Here is a 22681-nt window from a genome sequence, read left to right on the forward strand (position 1 = left end):
CGACAGTGCTCAGATACTGATTCAGTCTTCCCCAAATTACAGGGGTTTCCAGACCCAAAGTTTGGCTTCAGGCTCAAATTTTATGAGTTTGCTTTTTTAAAAACACAGTTTAGTATTTAAAACAGAGTTTAGTGCTCACAGCTTGTGTTGGTCTTGTAGGAATACTCAGAGGAGAGCACATAGAGAGAGTTTGCAGTGCAACTGTTTTGTTTCTTCTCCTCCCACATCCACTTAGGAGACTTCCATAATATTAACAAACTTAACTTTTCTGAATGTGAAACTGAAGTTGAGGGTGTGAGGATAGGTGATTATAAACAAACATGTCTGTTTTTTCCTTCACCTTTAAGAGAAAATGATGGTACTTTTCATCTGTGCTTCTTTATGAGGCTGCATTTCATGGTTTTGGTAAAGAATTGCTACTGCTATATGAGCTAAGAAGGTCTAGTCCAGTCAGAACCCACTAGGACCCCAAACATCTTCAAAATTCTGTGTGTGTGTGTTGAAGGGCATCATGTACACAATTATTTTTTCCTTTCATGCGCTTGGAAAACATTCACAACCCACTTTAAGAAAGGTTATTGATGATTAGAAAGTGCATATCTTCTCCATCTTTTTTTCTATGTGTAGATCTCTAGGCTGCCTAGTTGATGTTCATTATCTTTGCCCCTTTCACCTTTCCATGTGGCTTATCTCAGTCCTCTCTTTGATGAGTTTAGTGAAATAAACTATCTTGACTAACTGTGATGTGAACCATGTGCATTTGAAAAAGGAGAGTAAAACAGGGCTTAAAAAGGACCATTCAGTGATCTGACAGTGATGCCTGATCTGAAGTTTTCAAATTTGGCTGCTGTTGTGAAAATCTGGACCCCATTGCTAATATTATTGCTTGAGCAGAGCCTTTACCACAAAGGGCTTTCTCAGGGTGTCAAATCTTATCTGGGCTGTGAGCAGAAGGAGCCCAGCTTCTTTCTTTTCTCCTTCACCTGGGGGAAGTAAATGTCTATAGCAAAACACAAGTCACTAGCTCTATACTAAGCATTGTTTTTTTGGTAAGCAGTATTTCCTCTTGAGACTGGCCTAATTTGTAAGAATATTTACAAAAGATTACACTGTGGTTTGAACTTTACATGCTACCTAGGTGAGGAATCAACTCTGTCAAGCCATTTGCCTCAACTGTGAACCAGTTGAGCACATCTCTGTCCAACAGGACAGGAACTTCTCATGAAAGGTGAGAAAGCAAGGCCAGGCTTCTCATGAGAGAGCTACCATTTTCAGAGTAAGTATCTTTCCAATTCAGGGCAGGGATTTCAGCTACAGTGTAGGATTAGGTACAACCTCATTAGCCCAGTTTAACTAGGTTCAATCCCTCTTCTGAGATCTTGTCATATACACAAACCTTTGAAGTTTCCACTCCAAAAGTCTATTTTCATCTTCTCTGTGCCACAGAAACAGCAAAACACACTAGTAAATTTTGAGGCTGTAGCTCTCAGAAGTAAACTGCTGAGAAGTAATAATTTTTACAAAGGTGCTAATGTGACCACATTTTCTTGTTTTCCAGAAGAATTTTCTTCCCTGACTATAACACATTATAAAAAAAGATATTACTTTCTTTTTTTAGGTGAGGCTTCATTACAGTTCTGAGACAGAGATGAAGAAAAAAAAGTGCATACCTTCTCCAACCATTAGAATATGTTAAAAAGGATATATATAAGAAGTTCAATCCTTAAATGTCAGATGTTTCCCCTGAAAACACTTCTAATGCAAAGTATCTTCAAATGTAATTGAGAGAGTTTGCATGCAAGAACTCTTGACTTTCCATTCCAATGTGTGAATGATTTATTTTTCCCAAAAAAGGGCTAATGGCTGTTTTTTTTTGTTTTGTTTTTTTTTTTAATGGGAAGATTCTTTGGTTTTTTGACCAGTACTAATGTACACATTAGCCCTGAAATACTCATTCTGACTCCTCACATTTCCAGAGGATACAAACTGAGGTGAACAAACTCAGTTGGTATTATTGCTGCAACTCAGTTTGAAACACTAGAATTTAGATATATTGGCAAGAAAATATCAGATATTACATTCTGAGGTTTTTAGGTCCTTACTTATAAACCACAGTATACAGTAAAATGTTTAAAATATCACTAAATAATTTAAAGAACAGTCATACTCAGAAAAGTGAGTATAAAAGAGCTTTGTAGGTACTGTGCTTATATTGTCTCATAAATTCACTTTGTCTCAAAGTGCAAGACATTACACAGAAACACTTCAGAAGATGCAAACTTCTCCAACTTATCCAGAGTGCACTTGCACATTTAAAACCAGAGCTGTGACACAAGACTTTTTCCATGGCTGAGAGCTCTGCAGGGGGAAAGGGAAGGTGATAGAAGCTCCTGTGTCTCAGCTCTGTAAGCCTGAGGGTGCAAGGGCAGCACAACCCCAGGGCAGAACCTGCTCAAGTTCAAGGGCAGCAGAGCCACGCTCAAGGGACTCAGCATAAGCAGCAGGGCATGTTGCCCAAGCTGATCAGCCTGAAGGCTCTCCTGCTTTCTGGACTTGAAATCCTGTTCCAGAGGAGCACTGGACCATGGCCTGGGGAGGCACAAACCTGTGAGGAGCTTGGGTGGATATTTCTGCCCCTCACACCTGGTGAACACTTGTGACGGTGTTCACAAGGGTCCGAGGATGAGGGAAGAGATGAGGATCTGACTCCATGTTTCAGAAGGCTGATTTATTATTTTATGATATATATTATATTAAAACAGTACTAAAAGAATAGAAGAAAGGATTTCATCAGAAGGCTAGCTAAGAATAGAAAAAGAAAGAATCAATAACAAAGGCTTGTCTTGGACAGAGAGTCCGAGCCAGCTGACTGTGATGGGCCATTAATTAGAAACAACCACATGAGACCAATCACAGATCCACCTGTTGCATTCCACAGCAGCAAATAATCATTGTTTACATTTTGTTCCTGAAACCTCTCAGCTTCTCAAGATGAAAAATCCTAAAGAAAAGGGTTTTCCATAAAAGATGTCTGTGACAAACATGGGCCCACTGCTACATCTGCAAGGTGCATTAGTGGAGATAAGCAGTGCTGTCCTGGGACACTCACAGTCCTGCACACGAGTGGATCACATGCGCAGAAGGGAATGGACATGCAGCATTTTGACACCCAGTCAGTTATTTTTGCAATATATGACCCATTCATTGTCATTTGAGCTTGTAGCAGCTCTTACACAAGAATGTTCCTGAATTAAGCATGCAGTTTTGTGAGCTGAATTTACAATTTTATGTAAATTACATTTACATAATTGAGTCCAATTTTTAAATTAATTTGTATTTGTACCTGCATATGCAGAAACGTGTGCTGTTGCACATGTACTTCTTCCTTTAATTATCTTTGTCTTGTCCATTTACATACTAATTTTTTCCAGCTGAGGTGATTATTTTTAGCCTCCTATTAAAAAATTGAAGCACTAGGTAGAGAGGGAATGAGCTGAACATCCTTCAGTCTTTTTCAAGATGAGAACAAGTCTGACAAAGCAGAAGGTCTGATCCCTCTTGAACTTAGAATGTCCAGAAGCTCAGGATAAGGCATGAGTCTCCAGAAAGCTATGCACCCATTCATTCATTGAAGGACCAGGCCCAAAATAGATTTTAAATCCTATTTGTACATACCATATATGAAAGACTTGTTTGTGCTTCCTTCCATTTTTAAACACAATTAAAAATAAAAGACACTCTTCAGAGAAATGCATACCAGTCTGCAAAATTCCCCCTTTCCCAGGGCAGAGGCCAAGAAAGAGACAATGTTTCTTTTCCCCAAAATAGGTTCCGGTTGCACTAAACCAAATCCAGCAAGAGAAATAATTGCCTGTGGTCACAGACAGATCAGGACTCTCTTTTGGTAATTTGGCTCAAGATACAGGCAGAGAAATTTACTAAATGGAATTTTAGTGCACACATTTTGAAAGTAAAAACTCTGCAAAGTACAGAGTTGAAAGTGGCATTAATTACACAGAATGAAAGAGTCAAAAAACATACATATAAAACGAATGTACCTTGTGCAATCTATTTTGTAGGAAGTTGCAACTTTGCACTCACATACAGATATTTCAAATGCTACATTTACAACCATTAGCCCAAGAGGAAAAAAACAGAGTTTAAAGTTGGAGCATAAAGTGATTAACAAATGACAATGGAAAAACAAGCTGAGGTGGGGGGATTCAGGTCATGTTTCTTGAAAGAGTACACAAAGAGGATTCCGAGTTAGGAGTTAGCTGCTGAAAGTAGAGGGAGAGTGTGAGAGGAACTTTTTTGGGGGTACTTTATGCTTTCCATAGAGACCAATATGGCTGGAGGCTTAACTTAATGTCTTGACAGCCAAAGGAATAATGTTGAACAATGGAGTCCCTCTTCTATATGAGAGAAAAAAAGCTGTTGACCAGCTGATAGCTGGAGTCATGCATTACAAGGAGCTAAATGCTCATAGCTTACAGATTCCTTCCCACAGGGAGCTGGGGCATCCCCCACTATCTCCATCTGTGCACCGTGGCAAGCATGAAAACTGTTCTCTGAAGCTCCTGCCACTATGCTGAGCCTTCTCAGACTCTTTCCATCACCACTTGAAATAAGAGTATGCTTTTCCCTTGTTAAAGAAGATTAATCTGCCAAGATGTCAGTGACTGAGGGGACTTCATGTATTTGGTCTCAGTCATGGTATTTTCACCCTAATTGGAGACAATGTTGCTGATTTAGACCATCTGCTGAAAGATGCCATCCTTTTGAGGCACTCACACACCATAAACAATAACCTCTCAACATGTATAGAGATGTTTTACATGTCTATCCCGCTCCCTGCATTGCAGTATGTTCAGCTTCCCAGAGACTTCAAGCAGTGGACAATACCCCTGCTTCACACATGGCAAGATGAAACCCTGAAGAAGCCAAGGAATCTGAATTTGAGATCACCCAGTAAATCTTTATCAGGATGTGGAATAGAAACCAGGTCACCTTACATGCGGTTCTGCACTTTATTCATCCGCTGGCGCTCTGACCTCACCGTGCTCCATGAACCTCGTCATAACTATGTGGGAAATGCAGCTGTTGGTTCAAACATTACCTGTTTGAACTAAAACCACACCAACAGATGGAAATACAGTAGGTTAATAGCTATTCCAAGAAGCAATCATTTAAGGTACCAAGAAATTGCTTCTGTTAACCTTTTCCCTTTGTGACATTTGACCAGTATATATGCAGGTTACAAAGGTCACCCATTATCACCGTTTTATGAGACCTGGATTGCCTCTGATCTTTCTCCGCATTTTGCATTCAATAGCCTTTACCTGATCCAGAAAATGGTAATATTAACCAGCTACAATATGTTTTTTTCTTTATGACCCAGGGTCCACGGTCATAGAGAAAGTATAATGTAGTTTTCTTTGCAGTTAGATACTTGTTCTTAGAGTCTTATACCAATTTCAGAGCAAAATCTTCTTCCCCTACATCTTTGATCTGGTCTCAATTTCATATGCATTTTTAGAGTTTGAAATTACATTGCTAAATATTTTTTGAATGTTCTTTATTTTTCTTCAGGTATGCATGTTTTGCTGATATAGTTTCACTGTCGAACTAACCTGCTGTGCTCCTTGTGTTAGTACTCAGGCTTTTACAGCTTCTCCTTCATAAGAAGCTTAGCATAGGTCTGTGTGCTATCTAATAGAGTTGTAAAATTTTGGGGTATGTCTGGCTTATCAAGTCCTTTGGAGGTTCAGTCAATCAGCACTGTTAATGTCCCAGCCTCATCTGTATGCCTTCAAGGACAAGAGTAATTCCTGAAATAATTTTCCGATGTGATATAAGAAAGAATCCTTAGGGGAGAAAGTGGGTGTTTTGATCTAAATTCACATCATACAGGAAGTTTTACAGAGAAAAAGAAATGTGGTGATGATTTAATTATCCTCTTCAAAGCAAAGAGCATGTTATTAGCAAGAGGCTGTGACTCAGAGGTTTATACTTGGTTTAAGTTCTTATTAATGGTTTTGAAACAAGGGAGATTGATTGATTCTTGTTCACTCATTAAACTTGTTAATTTACTAAGATTCATTGCACTGTTGTTAATTTGAGAGTTGCAGGAAGCTGCAGAAAGAAATTGAATATAGTGCAGACAATATTATTTTTTAAAGGATAATCATCTATTCCCTGTAAGGCATTCTTTAAACTCCATTTTGGAGGCTTCTTTTCTGTTCTATTAACATGTCTAAATAATGGAGGGGGACAGACAGGGGTACTCATCTCCTGACCCAAAGTATTTTGTAGAATTTTCTCCAGAAGCAGTTACTTCAAAAAAATAACATTTTGATGTCTTGAAGTTTTATTGCTGTTATTTCTGCCATGGGAAAACAAGCACAAGAGTTTGAATCATGAACTGTTCCAGCATTAATAATACAACTATGGATCTTGTGGGATTATCTTTCTCTGAGTTAGGCCGTACCTAATACAATTTCTTTGTGAGATGTCTTATCAGCAATAAAAGATGTGAATACAGGGTCTGTCCTGGAGGAAGATTTTGAGCTCCTTCACAAGGCTAAAGCAAACTAAAGTGTGGACTAAAAGAGGTGAAAATAAAAACATTATTTCAGTTTCTACCCTAAATCAAAACCAAACAGAATCAGCAAGTGTGTATGGCAAAACACATCCGGTTAAACCACCTCCCCACTGACAACTGCTTGTAATTTATTACAGCCTTGCTTTGCACTGTTTAGTACAAACTATCAGGATTTAAGCAACGGCCGGTGATTATGAATATCCTATTTGAGATCTGTTTGCCAGAAAACAAGTGCTCAGTCCTTTAGATAAAAATGTAACACCTTTAAAATACTTCAGTCTGGTTACAAAACAGCAAATATCCCCCCTTCCCTACTGAGGTTTGTTTCAGGAAATATTGGCTGTGGTGTGACAGTTAAGACGGCCATGATGAAAAGAGTCTGTTCTCTGTTACACTCTGAATGGATTAGTATCTTGTTGGTTCAGGCAACACTTCTCCTTTCCAGTCCTTGATGCCGAAAGGTTAGGTAGGAGCACAGGAGGTCAACTCTGTTTCTTTTTATGGAGGCAGAAAATGGCATAAAATGAAAATAATTTCCTGTGAAAGCTGAGGACATTCCTTCATTAGATTTGTTTCCTGTGCTAGGTCATATGGCTTTTTTTCCTTTCTTTCTTTTTTTTTTTTTTTTTAACATGCGTTTGCTGGTTTCCTGTGCCCCAAGGGCCTTAGTGATCTGCTTTTATGAGACCAGGCCCACCAATGCTGTTTTTGTACGGTAAAAAATGAATGAACTAAGTGAATCAAAACCATCAGAGGCACGCTTGATAAGGAACAACAGGTGATATGTATTTGATAGAGGCTAAGTTACTTAGGCTATAAAAAACTGAGTTATTACAAACCCACATTCTAAACAGCCACCTCACCTCAGTACCTCACAACTACAGGTGACACATCCTCTTCCAAACAGCACCAGCTGGACTTCAAACAGTCCTGGTTAGTCACCTCCCTCTTTTTTCACTGTTGAACATAAAATGCCTAGCAATAATAAGATCCAGAGACCTTTTATATTTTTTTCACCCTCATAAAAGCTGCTGTTGCCTGGCAGGAAGGAACAGCTGGTCACCTCTTTCCCTGGCTCTGGTGGAATGCAGAGTGAAATGGAGTCCTTCATTCCCACTGCCAAAAGCCCTGAATCCCAGCAAACTGTCAGGAGGGTCCCAGAGGTTCACACTAAACACAGCATGTGCTAGACCAGCACAAAGCAAGGAGATGAGGCAATATGACATATCATGCTGACTGGCTGATTTCTCTGCAATATCACAGCTAAAGAACACTTTTTCCTTTTTTTTTTTTTTTTTTTTAATATTTGTGACTTTAAGAAAAAATACAGCAAAGATGAACAAGTAAAAATGTGTGAAAGGTCATTACCTCCAAGAGAAAAAATCTTGTGGTTATAATCAATGGTTAGTTCCTTGCTTAATAACCCTCAGAAAGGCAAATTGAACATTAAGCTGTATTCGGAAAGGAATAGGGAGCAATCCATTCCTGCTGTAAAATGCATGTGCACCTGCATTCTTGGGATAGGGCTCAACTTAGGATGCTTTCCTTCTCTCTCCCCCCCCACCTTCAGAAAGAATGTAATAGAACTAGGAAAGTTTTTAAGGACCAGGGTAATCAGAGGTATGAAATATTTTCCATATGAGGAACAAATAAATAGACCGGGACTTTTCAGCCTGGAAAAAGAAGATGAGTGAAAGGAGATATGCAAAAGCATGAATGACATGGAGAAGGTGAATAAGAAATTATTGTTCACTGTCTCTTCCAGTACAAGAACTACTACATCAACCAACCAGGCAGCAGGTTCGTGGATCAAAAGGTGATATTTCTTCAGCCAGACATGAAGAACTCCTTGTCCCTTGAAATTGTAGATGTTAGGAACTTTCATGGTTTCCAAAACTGATTGGAAAAAATCATGAGAAGAAAAAGGAGAAGACAAAGGAGCAGAGAAATTTTTATTAAACACAAAGACAGGACTATCCATCTCAGCCACAGAGTTGGTCTAACCTGATTCAGCTGTTTGTGTGCTCTCATGCTGTGTTCTCCAAGAGGGGATTATGGGATTTCTTGTAGCTCACCTCTAAGCACAGACTATTTTGATTCTGACTGGTTTTTAAGCTCAAAAAACCTTTGCTCAGTTCAAGTAGGAATTTTGTCTGAATATGTATTTATTAAAGACTGGAAAAGAAAAGACATCCCCAGGAATTCATGGGGAGTGAAATGCTCTGTCAATGCAAGTGGCTGTAGATAATCTTGAAACCTTGAGTAATTACATCAAGAGTTTGTGTATAAGACTTCATTGATTTTGGTGCATGAATACATACAGAACTTCTTCCTAAGAATTTTAAATTGATTGTGTCAGGCAGATCATACAGAACCCAAGGACTTTGGGAAATGTTTGTCTTACTCATTTTTTTCTTGCTCAGTAGGCTAAAAATACACTGTCTGAAGTAGTGCCTCTGAGGCATTTCATTCCTTTTAACTTCAGACACCTTACCCACCATCTGAACTCTTGAACAAAAGCTGCTGTAGAGCTCAGATCATTATTTTGTATCCCACTGTACTTTAAGTTCACTTCTTACTCAAAGAATACAAGGCCTGCAATTTTGTCACTATTTTTGTTTAGTAGCTCTTTTTCTTCCCTCTGAGTGATTTAGTGTTATATAGAAAATATTTTACAGCAGGGCCTAATTAACTGTTTTCCTTTAATAATTGTGATGGACAGGCCTTAAGGACACAGAGTGGTCAGCAACAGAAGAGTCTGTATGTTGACTGTACTGACAAATACTAAGTGCCCCTACCAGAAATTTTAATATGACATATTAGTTATCCAAAGAAGAGGCCTCAAAGGACAACGCATTTTGTTGCTAACAGATCACCTCTTATCCCTACCACTCCATTTCAAGTTATTTCTTTATAGTGATCAGCTGTTTGTGTTATTTTTGGCTGCAATTTGTAATATCTTAATTTTCTAGAATTGTTGTCCTGAAGGGAGGTGATGTTGAAATACAAATTATATTACAAGCTGAACAGGGGACCACAAAAACATTAAGAATTAAAGCAAAGTGAAGATACATTAAACAACAACTCAGATACTGCTATAATGATGTTCACCACTACCTTCCAGAGAGTATTCAGAGTGGGCCAAAAGAAGTGAGGAGACAAACTCTTGGCTAAACGGAATATGATTTAAATTGCTGGATATTAGTAAACAGCAAGTCTATAACAAGAAAAGAGTGATTTTGATGTGAAGCTGATATAAGGCTATGATGCAGCAGATCAGTTGTTTAAACGGGTCTATTTATGTCCAAAAAGAATGGAATTCCAGTGGAAAGAGCAGCCAGGGAGATGATGGAACTGGGCAAGGATATGAAACCAAGTACTTCATGGCACACTGCATCCAAGTAATGAGAGAAAACCTGTGAAAGACAGAGACACAAATCTCCATTTAAAGATTTAATCATTGGTGGGGAAGAGTTACCAGGACACAATAAAGAAGACAAATATGGTGAAGCAGTTATTATCCTTCCCAGTCCCAGCAGTGGACTTACAGGTGCCCTCTTAACTGGAATTTTCATCTAACCATAAACAACTTCAATGTGACCTATTCTACAGCTTTTTGCTAGAGAAAACATTAAGGTTTTGCTTCCAAAATGTGGTGAATGAAATTTGTGGCTATATTACGTGTTTTTGACAAAAATAATCAGCATCTCAAGCAACCTGCACTTCTCTAAAGATAGAATTTCATTAATGTAACCACACACATATATCTCTGGATAATTTACATCATCAGGTAGTTCACCACAAAAATTCGTTAAAGAAATAATTGTACTATGAGGTAGTATTAGCATATTTAAAATAATTGCTTGATGAATAAATAGTTCCATAATTTAACATAATTTTAGAAAATGACAGAGCAATCCAAAATTTCAACCCTACTTATCAAAATAGTCAATTCTCTTGCTTCAAAGCATATGCTGGATTTTGTCATTGAGAAGAGCTCTGCCTTTGGCATCTGCATCATACAGTTGGCAATGGGTTTTTTAAACAGACAGATATTTAATCTCTGACAACAAAAGTTTTCTGCAAATTCTCCTAATTTTATGCTGCAAAATTTTTTTGTTGATTCTTCTCATTTTTCATTAAAATGATTGAAAGCTATAATTACTGGTTATGACATGGTTAGTAGTAATTTTATCTGACCTCTAGAATTGGCGAGTCTAATTCCAGTTCAGAGAGACTTTCTGTCACTTTTTCACCATTTCATTTTTTTGGGATAACTGTGAAAAGATCCTTTTGGCAAAGTTTCAAGAGGCGTCGCTTCATGCTTTTGAAGAGTTTGAGGGGATTTTTGCATTAAAACAACTTGAAACAAACTTTTTTCTGATGAATGGTAGAATCATTCCCCTTGCATCTGCTTCATCAGCTGCTTTTTTACAGGGTTGTCAAACACAGGGGAATTCATCAATGAGGTACAAACTGCTTTCTGCAAGATCTGAGTTCATTGCTAGTTCAGTGATATATGAAGAAAGCTCATCATTTTTCTAAGGAGATATCAGGCATCTCCTTGCCCGAGGTTTTACAGGTATTCTTGGATGACTTCAGTTTCATCAGCATATGCACTAATTTGGGCCACCTTTAAAGTTGCTGATTTGTGATTTTTTAGGCAGTCATCAGAACAGCTGCTGTTACAATTCAAGTATTGTTCAGCAGAATTGTAGCTACACACCTCTTTATCTGAAAGGTGAAAATGTCTCCAAAGTACTTTTCTGGCAGAAACATTTCCCTGGGATGTATGCAAAGGAGTTTTTTCTTTCTACTCTCTGCAGTGAGACACCACTTGCCTATGTCAAATTCACTTTTTTTTATTGCAAGGCACAGGCTACAACTTTTACCTTGATTCAGCTGTAAAAATTTAGCATGTTATATCTAATGTCACCAAAACCATTGCATTCTGCTCTCAAAAATCTGGATGCTATTCATTAACTTGTGTGTCTCTCTAAAGTTGCCACTTTCCCTGGGTAAGATAATGTGTAGTGTATTTCAGCAATAAGAGGCAGGAATACAGTGCAAGGAAGGGCTCAGGCCAGAGAAAAATGATCCATCTCTTGTGTAAATCCTTCCTTCCCTGGGCAGCTGCTATGTCACAGTCGTTTATTTTATCTTGGAGTTTCTGTGCTACAAGGAAAGAGAAAAATGTAATGGTGGATCTCAGGGGTGGAGAAGAAAGTTACATGGAGTAAAAGGTGAGAGGCAGCTAATGGCTGTGCTTAGCCTCCTTTTGTTCTATCCTCCTGCTCCACAGAAACATTGACTGGCTTTGATTTTTATTATCCTTTTATTTTTATATTACATGTTGTAATCTTGAAAGTACGTTATGTGTGAAAGAGGTTCTCCCTTTGTTTATTTTAGAAGCAACGCTGTTATCAATGCACTGCACTGTGAACCCTTGGTTTCTTCACTATGAGACAGACTAATTGCTCTGCACCCACATTTTTTGTCAGTCAGTTCTTTGTAGGTTACCTTGTAAAAGGTTTCTGTGCTGTTATCATGGCCAGACAAGCTTTTTCTTGCTGGACTTGAGGTAGGTGGACTTTCCTTGCCTGATGGTTGATGTGGGGAAACTGCCACACGCTCACACATATCCCTGCACAAGGAATAGATTAAGCATGTCAAATCAATTATTCCTCACCTATTACTCCTCAACTCTTTGGTACTTCTCAAAAGGTTGAGGGATTCTAGAAACCATGGTGGGATTTAGATTTCTCCTCTTAAGCAATTTGCCCACTTCTCATGTGAGGCCCAGAAGAAGGAGGAAACATTTTGTTGGAGGGTAAACAATAATTCCACTGTCTACAATAAATGACTCCAGTCATCAGTGCCAAGGTTCATTTCTTGATCCTGTAATGAGAAGTGCTCGAAACTCTGGCAGTGGAAATTGCAAAATGTTATTTTTACCTCAGGCTTGTAAGGAAATGAGGCTTGTTTGATCATACTCTGTGTGCATGCATGTGTCTATCTATCCATCTGACCTTTCCTAATAATGTTTGAGGTCTTTGTCTAATTTTAAGAAAATCTGTTAGAAAGAGATAGAAAGAAGGGTTAGAAATCACAAGCAGTGTTAAGTACCAAAAATCGTCAAAAAAGTAAGTCATTCCTTAAAAAAGGGATTTTTGGTGTCTCCATCAAGGGAAAGGCAAATATATTTTACAAGCTATCAGAAAGGGCTGTCAAAAGCCTATATTAGCTCTTTTCTACCTTGAATGACTGCTTTTAGTTCAGTTTTCTTTTTCCACTTAACTTTTGCCCATGGGCTTTTCTTGTAACCATTACATGTAAGGGTGGTAGCATGCTCCAGACACTCAGCCAGAGCATCCCATGGGAAAAGCAATCAGTCTGAGCAGGTCAGGACTACAGATTTTCAGTTTGTGGTAAAAGGGAACTTCTGGCCAATGCTGCTTACAATGCTGGCAGCTCTTTTCTCATTCAACATCATAACATCTCGTTGAAGAGGTTGAGCCTGGTAAATGCTAATGCAAAGACATGGCACGGTTGTCAAATGAAAATATTCAAGTGTCAAAAGTTGGGCCATCAGAAAATATGAGATTTGTTTAAATATCTCAAGGCTATGTTGCATTTTCCCTTCTTGTGATTTGGCATAACACACTGAAAAAAAAATACACACCACACAATCTTAATAACCAGAATATATCTATATATCCATGTCTATATCTATATAATCTATATTGATATCGTATCTATCTATCTGTCTCCCTGATTTTTTAAGGTTTTCTAAGCCTTCTGATGTTTACATTCTTGTAACAAACTTTCTCACACACTTTCTGTAAATAACTTATTGTTTTACATTCTTTTATGGAGGAGGAGAAATTTGATGGACTGTTGGTTTGTCCAGTGTCATTGGAGAGGTGGCATTTTCACCCCCCAACCCATTGTCACTTTTGGAAATCTATAAATGTTGGAGTCAGAAAATAAACTTCCCTTTTTTACCTTGAGAACAGCAGCATGTCTGTGTCGAGTTTTTTCGTGTCTTATAGCGACATCTATCTACCTATCTATCTATCTATCTATCTATCCATCCATCCATCCATCCATCCATCCATCCATCCATCTATCTCTATATCATCTCTCCATATCTATATCTAATCTATAACTAGATCTACATAGCAATACCAGCTGAATGGTTAGGCAGGTGGAATTTTCCCATTATCATTTTGTTAAAGTTTCTGAAATTTAATCTAAAACCTCTGAAGGTTTCTGTTATAGCAGTTTTACTCCAGAAAATCTGGAAGGAAATCCATTGCTGGCATCAGAAGCATTCCACTCCACTGAGTAGTTTGTTCCTTAAAACCGCTTATCTTACTTCTGATAACTTGTGAATCAGTGCTACGTTGTTGTTGATATCAAGACCAAATAAACCACATTAACGTATTTGGATCCGCTTAGAACTATTACTGTTAAACAGAAACCAAATTAGCAAAATATCATGAAATACAAATATGAACAAAAGTATCCTATTAACTAGAACAAAGTAAATCATTACAATACATTGATAAGAAAAGGTTAGGGTGCTAATTGTAAAAATACGGAATGGTTTGAAACAGTAATATAGGAACTGTTGTAAAAGGTCTGAAGTATTTAGAGCAGTTAAAAGACCACACTGCAGAGTAAACATCTACATTTAAAATGGGAAGTGTGGAGAAGAAAATAGTTGGAAAATTCACCTTTGATAACTTTTTTGTCTATAATGAATGAATAATTTGGAAATCTTACTGATTTTTATCATATTTCTTTTTAAATCAATAAAAAATACCTAAAAAGTAGATTTTCTTATTTTAAAAGGAAAATGAAAGGTCTGCCTGTGACAATATTTTCAGTTTATCAGAATAAAGGTTTTTCACTGACCTGAAGTGAACACAGGTTTTATTTTGCATGTTATTCCATTAAAGAATTTTGCAAGATTCTGTTTTGTTTCTATTTTCCCCTTGGTTGGAAAATCCATTTGCTGACCAGCTATACAAAATAGTCACAAAAGCAACATTTTTCTGTCAAGCAAATTCTTACCTGTATTTTGAGCAATGATGTACTAATCTTTGGTGTCTTATGGAGATGATGCATAAAATATTTACTATGCACTTAGTGTACATCATTTCTTTCAACTCAGAATGAGTAGGTTCCTCAGACTTTGATTGCTTCAGTCTAGAACCCACTGTGGATTAGTGATAAATTTGCAAAGTGGGAGTCAGCAGGTAATTCAGTTACTCTATTTAGGAGTAGCCAAAGTAGAAGTGTGTCCTGTTCCAATTCAGTCTGCTAGGAAGGCTGGACAACTCCTTTTGCTAATCTCTGCACAGTCTCTGCCTCAAATCTGGAAAACAAAAATAATGCAGCCTTGTTAGCAATATAATTTGAAATTGACGGATAAAAATGTTACCTAGGAGCTAGATAATAATAACAACTGTTTATCTTTTTTATTTAGAAAGTGTGGGAAATACACAAGAGTGCCTGTGGTCACAAAGCAGGATACAGGTTGGGATTGGCATGTAAGATTTGTACTTCTAATACCCTATTTTTCATTTTCTCTTATTTTGAAAGAACACGTTATATCATATTTTAATATTCTAGCGTATGTAAATGCTTTCTTAGATCATAAAAATAATTACTTTTTTTCCTATCTGGTCTCATAGCCTTCCTGTATGATCTTCAATTTCACATTGTTGTTTCTTCCTGTCTTCATCTATGCCGTGAGATTTAATAATAATGTGTCCATCAAGAAAAACAATGATGCAATCTGGAGCATCCATATTCTGTGTTGGTATGGAGGTTAACTCTGACAAATTAATCTAAATGCCTCAGCATGGTGAACATCAGGGGCCCCATGGTTCAGCTGTAAGTGGGATCCATGTGCTGTGATAGGTGAAATGGAGGTGTACAAAGAAGAACAGAAGGAGGTTGTGAGTGATTTTCTCATCCTTTCATGGACTTTCCCTCAGTCAGGAAGCATTGACAACACCAGATATAATTGATTTTCTCTCTCTATAGTTGATGGATCAAAGCAGAGACTCTTCCAGAAGGTAATTTTAAGCAGATGTTAGATATAGGTGGCCTGAATTGTCTTCCAGGGATGTTCTGTTTTTTGCTGACCAGAGATAAAGTCAGAGAAGAGGATGGAGGAATGAGACATCTCTGATGCCAAAAGTCAAGAAAATACCTTTCCCCCCACATTTCTTTTCTCTGTAAATCATAGTTAATTCACAGTGCTGACACTATCCTTCCCATGCAACACCATCTAAGAGTAGACTAAGCAACTCCTATGGAAGACAACAGAAATTAGCAATTTTAGTATTCCCTGCATGAGCACTTACTAGGCATGGCCATGCCAATGAATCCCTAAAGCGGCATGACCTCTTTGCAAAAAAGCAACATGCACTTCATTTGCACTGCAACCAGAATGTCTAAAAACATTTATAATTTTTTTATCATTATAAGCTGAAATGGTTAGTTCATCTAGGTGGTTTCCCATCCAGAGGGCACATTATTTTGACAAAGCAAGTTTGAAAGGACTGGTGTTTGATTTCAGTTCAGATTCAACCTTGTGGAAGGGTCCAAGAAAGCCACATGGAATAGCTGGCGCTCATCTTCACTCAGCACTCTTGGAGTGTTACCCTTCTAAGGCATGATCAAATCATCCAGTCAAGGGAAACAGAAGACAGATGGGTTTTCTTTCCACCAAAATGAGGGATGACTCTAAATGATGGGAACATCTCATCAGTGACGCTTGCTCCGACCCCAGCCTGCAGCTTTGATATGAATATCTCAGCTATTCCTTCCTGCAGGGAGCAAGAGATAAAATTTGCAAGCTGGGAAGAGGGTGGTGTGTGGTCTGACCTTGAAAAAATAACTGAAAACAACTTTTCCTTTTGTTGCAATGAAGATACACTGCAAGACAGGATGTGCCTGTATGCCTTGTACACATACCTTAAATCTCTTCCCCCTCCTATAGTTTTCCCAAACTGAGCATTGGCTTCAAGAATTATCTTCTCAGCTTCCCAGAATTTGCGGTGTGTTTCATGTTGTTTAAAAAACCAGGGCAAACCCAGGGAAATGACTTCAGCTGTGTGGTGAGAATTGCTAGCTGCTAACTGAACCACAGAGTGCTGCTGGGAAACTTCATGCTTGCATCTGATAACTATTTTATGGGAATGTGTGCTGACCCACAGCTGTGGTTCTCCACAAAATACTGGGAGCATGAGTCCTCTTCTATCAAACATACTTTAGGCTCTATTCTTAGCCTCCGTTTCTCTTTTTCTTTTTTTTCTTTTTTTTTTTTTTTTCTTGCAGCAGATTCTTTCTTTTCTAAACACTAAAATTAAATGGAAGGGAAAAAAAATCCTTGACAATGTTTCTTGTGCTAAATTGTGTCTTTAGATTGTAAATGGAGGTAGCTCCATTAACCACAGGTCTGGTGTGAGCTGGTTAAGTACTGAGCTAATTATATTTATTGATTTATATTTCCACACCTGTAGCTTCTAGAGAATGGCTATTAATTTCAGTTATGGCATTTATCAAATCAGATTGTACAGGATTGTAAGGAAAGAAAAAGCTATACTGCCTCTAGCAGAAATATCTCGGTGATATTAGGGCAGATGTTCCGCAGTTTTACTTCTCTGCAGGACACAATTCTGTGGATATGGATATATATATATACACACACACACACACACACACATATATATATATATATATATATATATATATATATGTGAAATAAAGAAAATTTATGGTTAGCTAATGAGACAGTAGGCAACTAAGCTGTGGTGAAGCCAGGATTTTATGCTTGACTTCTCTGGGGCAAAAATTGTATATTGAGTTTTCCCAGTGCATTCTTCTGTGTGATTTTTGGAAAGATTTCAGTGTTCCAGCTGAAAAAAATCTGATACTTGAATATTTCAAAACAGATGAGTCGCAAGTTTTCTAAATCAGGCCTAAATGCATTAGTGTGTCAGGTGAGACCCTATAAAGCCCCATCAAGGCAAAGTTTCTGAGAGAAATCTTCAGCATGAACAGACCCTCCTATCACTTCTTAGGTAGGAAAGATCAAAGCAAAATGCCACATTTTGAACTTTTCTAAAAGATGAGGGTCCCAAAAATCCTTTGAACATAGGTAAGCTACCTGAAGATGGAGGCTTCTTGTTTTCCAGCTGTGAAAACAGTTGTGTCTCTTGTTTTCAGATTAGTTTGGATGAGATTCATTGATTTAATGATGGACTATTCCTATGAGCGAAGATAATCAGCATTAAAAACAGAGCAAACTGGCTGTACAAATGCAATCTCACCACACATGCAGTGTCCCAAGCACAAGCACACACACACATTTGTACAAGTTACTGTATATTAATCTGGCAAAGTAAAACAATGTGCAGAAGAAGGCAATTAAATTCTACTTAAAGGATCTGTTCTTTCTTCCTCTTTTTATTGCCTCTAGCAGTGACTTGGCTGCCTTTATAAACAATTAATCTTGGGTCTGATAGCATTGAGCACAGCAAACTGGAGCAAACTATTCAACTAGAGTGAAGACAGCTATAAACTTTCCCTCCTGAGCCCCCATCTGACCTAGGAAAGCTCCTGCCTGAAAATTGACTGAGGTCTTATCAGGCATTTTCAGTCCCCACATCTCATGGGGAATTGGAAACTGGCCTGCAATGTCCCTCCTTTTCTCTATTGCCCTGTTTGTCACATCTTAAATACCTTGAGGGTATTGCCATGCATTCTGTTAAACAAAGCTAGCATTGTGGAAATAGTGTGGAGATGAGTACTGGCAAGAGACACGTGTTGCTTTCCAGGAATGCTGGTTTGGGACAAAAAAGAAAGCTCCCAGTGTGTGTCAAGGCAGCCTCCTGAGATACAGATTTTTCTTCCTTGCCTCTCATATAGAAAGGAAGAGCCTCCCATGGGAAACTGAGGCACAGTGGCTCTGCCAGAAACCAGCACTTCCTTCAGGAAACTGTTTTATAGCTGAAAAGCAATTGCAGTGAAGACTAAAGGTGCTCATGTACCATGGTGAGAGGAAATCATGCAACAGTGCAACTTTCTTGCAAACATTTTGGAGTCTACAGAAATTGTGAGCACAGGCCTGCTCTTCCTTCCATGTGCTGGGCTGATGTCCGCACTGCTGGCCTGCAAGCTGGAGACCAGAGCAGCTCTGTCTATCTGCACCCTTTTCTGCCTGCCAACAGTCACTGCAGAGAGCTTGGGCTGCCTTACTCTGAGAATGGCATTGGTAGAGCAGGGGTGAGCCTGGATCCAGCCTGCCTGCCCAGCAGCAGCGGCAAAGGAAACTGCTTCCCATGGTTTCTTCCCCTGACTCCTCTCAGGGCACTTAAGGCAAGAAAAGTTTGCCGATTTGTCTGCTTTGGAGTCAGCAATTTCACTTGCATGACAGTCTAGTTCAGTGAACAAATGAAATGGTTTATTTATAAGCTTGCTTCTCACCAGGGAGCCAATTTATGCTTAAAATTAGCTAATTGTCCCTTTGATGGATTTCTACTTGAGTAAATAGAGGTCATTAAGTTTTTCTGTTAGGTTGCATTCAGAAAATAGCTATCTGACAAGAGGTTGACCTTACTGAGAAACCCCAGGTAAAGTCAGCTCTTTGGAACTGCTGTTCAGCTTTACACTTTAGCAAAGTGCCCAGGGAGGATGTCATTACCCTGACAGTCTCCTGCCTTTTATGACTGGAGGTACAAGTTAGAATAACTTGAGATACACTTATAAAAACTCACTTTTTGAAGTACAGAATGATTTTAATTTCCCTCCGTGGAAACACTAGTACCCCATTAATGACTTATCTTATCAGACCTCCCAAAAGATCATTGACTTCTCTTGAGAAGAAGCAGAAGTGCTAATAAAACATTAGGCATTCTCCCAAAGTCAAACAGTTGGCTCAATCTGTACTTTCCAAGCTCTGCCAAACCCATTAATACATCTCCTCTGTTTACTGAGACATAGTACACCTGCATTTCAAGCTCCAAATGTACAGGAAGACTTTTGAAATATAGTTTATTTAAACCTAAGATATCAGAATATTCTAGTCCATTGTTATCTGTGATTTTACAGCACATCTTCAGCACTGGGGATGCACAATGCAAAGGAGCACTCACTGAGTATAATTTAAAGAGAAATGCATCTTGTAGGGAATTGCTGTGGCAATAAGAATTTGGCCCAGCATTATTCTACATTTTTAGTAATGACACTGAAGAAGGAGCATACACCACATTTGTTAAATCTGAAGATACTACTAAATTAGGAGGTGCTGCAGGCTCTGGGGAGGATGGGAAAGTAGCAGAGAAGGAACCACAGTTGTCAGATATATGGGCTGGGAATACTTAGCTGAAATCCATCCTGGACACAAGGCAAGTAGAAAATTAAAGTAAAACACTTCAGCCTGTATTAAGCAGAAGAGAAATACTGAGGAGCTGCAGAATGAGAGAAGATGATAGTTGGCTAGATAAAAATGTCTGTATCTGATAAGGATCAGTGAAATATGAAATCCCAGCACTGGCTCTCTGTGACCATTGTCTTTTTGTCACAGACCAAGAAATTTTTCTTACATGACACTGGTGAAACATCTCTGAGAGTGATCATATGAAAAAAATATAGTGGTCTCTGTAGTCTAAAATCCTGTCTACTAAAGGGATTCATCCTCCATAAAGGTTTAAGGAATTCTGGAGCAAAGGGTTGTTGAAAGGATGAAGTTGTGTGCCCAGAAATGCTGAAGAAGTCTTATATAAACTTTTTCAGGGACTGGGAAGACCTCAGCTAGTCCCAGTGAGACTGTCAAGTGGGAGCACTGCTGGAGGAAGATTTGTCCTGCTGAAGAACAGAGTCAGTCTCTCAATGTGGCTCCACACTTGGACACAGGGCCTGGAGCTCGACCACATCATAAATGACCTTCCCACGAGGAGAATTCCCAACCCAACTGCACTTGTTGGATGTTCCTCAGTGTCCTGAAGAGGGGTTTACATCCCTTTCAAAATTCCTTAGGTACAATATCAATCACTTGGAAATTATCAGTAAACTACTGAGTTCAGTGGAAACAGGATTTCTTCCAATGGATATATATTATATGGCAAAGTCTGTGGAGGAATTGAAATGTCTGTATAGCAGGCTGCTAAGATTCTTCCTCTTATAAATCTGCTATCTCCCTCTTGCTACTCCTGTAACAAGTTACTCTCCCCAAAGGTAATGTCTGAAAGATATCAGATATACATGAAAAATTGTAAACTAATTATTCAGGAAACTGGCCATGGGAATCTTTCATAGAACCCTCTGAATATTTTGAAATCTCAGTACAGAAGCAGTTTTGTGGAGAATGAAACAAAGACATAGAAAATTAGATTTTATTATTTAATCACTTTTGTTTTAAAATACACAAAGAGAATTGTCAAAGTTATCTTCAACAGAACAAAAATATTGAATAGACATTTGTGATTCTTCTCTCTCATCCTTTAATTTAACTGCTACTGACAAATACAGTTGCCAAATTTACTTTTTTCTACACTGAGGAAAAAAGCTGGGGAGGTGTATTAGATGAGCAATTTCCTCTGAACACTTAGTTTTAGGATGCTGTGTTTTCCCCAAAAGCACAATTTCTGTTCTACCCCACAGCAAAGCTGCAAAGAAGAGAGTTTCTGCAAGAACAAGTTTCCTGTTAAACCTCATTGCTGCAGAAGGTTGTGTCACGAGAAGAGGACAGCAGTCCTGGGACAGCCTTCTGACACTGCCACTGTCACTGAGTGCAAAATCAGCTGTCTATGCATCTTGCAGCCACACTGAGCTCACTGAGCGCCAAAGACTTCTTCTCTCCTTTTTTTTTTTTTTCTCTTTTCATTATTTTTCAAAAAACCTTTGACACGTTAGGAATTTGTAAAACTCACCAGACTGACCCTTCAATAATCTACTGCTGCATAGCTTTCTTCACAGTCTTGCTGTCTCTGCCTTTGTGATACTACTGCATCATATGTGTGAAAGCTGCATGAAAATAAACACTGCTTATGAAGTGTGTCCTCTATAGAGATTTTATTTAGCACATTTAAGCAATATCTATTATTTGATTTCCATCAGACAATGATTTCTTGTGGCAACATTCCAGCTTCTAAATTGGCCAATTGCGATTTCTTCCTTTAGAGAAGGATGAACTAAATTCAAATCTATTGCATGGAGCTTAGATAGAACTGTTCTGATCACTCCTAGAACCAATGTAAAGTGAAAGACATCCGCTTAGTTTCCTCTTATTTTGCCTTTATGCTTAATATTATAATTTATTTTAAAATTGAGAAGGAATATTTATTTTTAAGCTTTGATTTAAATGCAGACAATTTTATTCAATACTATTATGTTGGAAACCAATAAATACACAGAAAATGTTTCTTCATACCAAACACAGGTTCACTACCATAAAGCAACAGAGTAGAGATTTAGGAAGCATTTCTAGGATTTACCGCTACTTATGACATTTAAAATTTTTGCTAAGTGAGACATATAAACTAAAATATGTCTTGGTTTCCTCATTCATAAAATTCTGATAATTATAGTTTCTTTCCCTATGCATGTGGTAGGAATTTACTTTTCTGACTATTTTAATATGCAGCAGGTTATTAATTATTTCTACATACAGATTCAACTCTTGGACTCCCATTTTCTGTCTGATTTTGTTAATGTAGAGCTTCATGTTTTTCTCTAACAATAACAGGACTCTGAAGAGAGGAGCCTTGGGCTCCAGTGTTTTCTGGTGAAGAGTTAGATCTTGATTAGCTGACTCTGAATGAGGGAAGATGGACTCACAGCTTGCAGATTGTGGTGCTCTCTGGAGGAAGCCCAAATCCATGGACCTCAGAGTCCTCTGGATCCAGGCACTCCCAGTCTCACCTGTTTAAATTGCTGCACCTTTCCACTGAATATTCAAAACCTCATTGGATATTTCAAAAAATGTTCCCCCAGGTGTCTCTCCTCTTGACACCCTACCTTTTCTGAAACTTTTTCTTTGTCACCAGCTTTTCTGGG

This window comes from Melozone crissalis, unplaced genomic scaffold (assembly GCF_028551555.1).
Source record: "Melozone crissalis strain CALT ecotype California unplaced genomic scaffold, PUWL_Pcris_2 ptg000002l_1, whole genome shotgun sequence".
Lineage (NCBI taxonomy): Eukaryota > Metazoa > Chordata > Aves > Passeriformes > Passerellidae > Melozone > Melozone crissalis.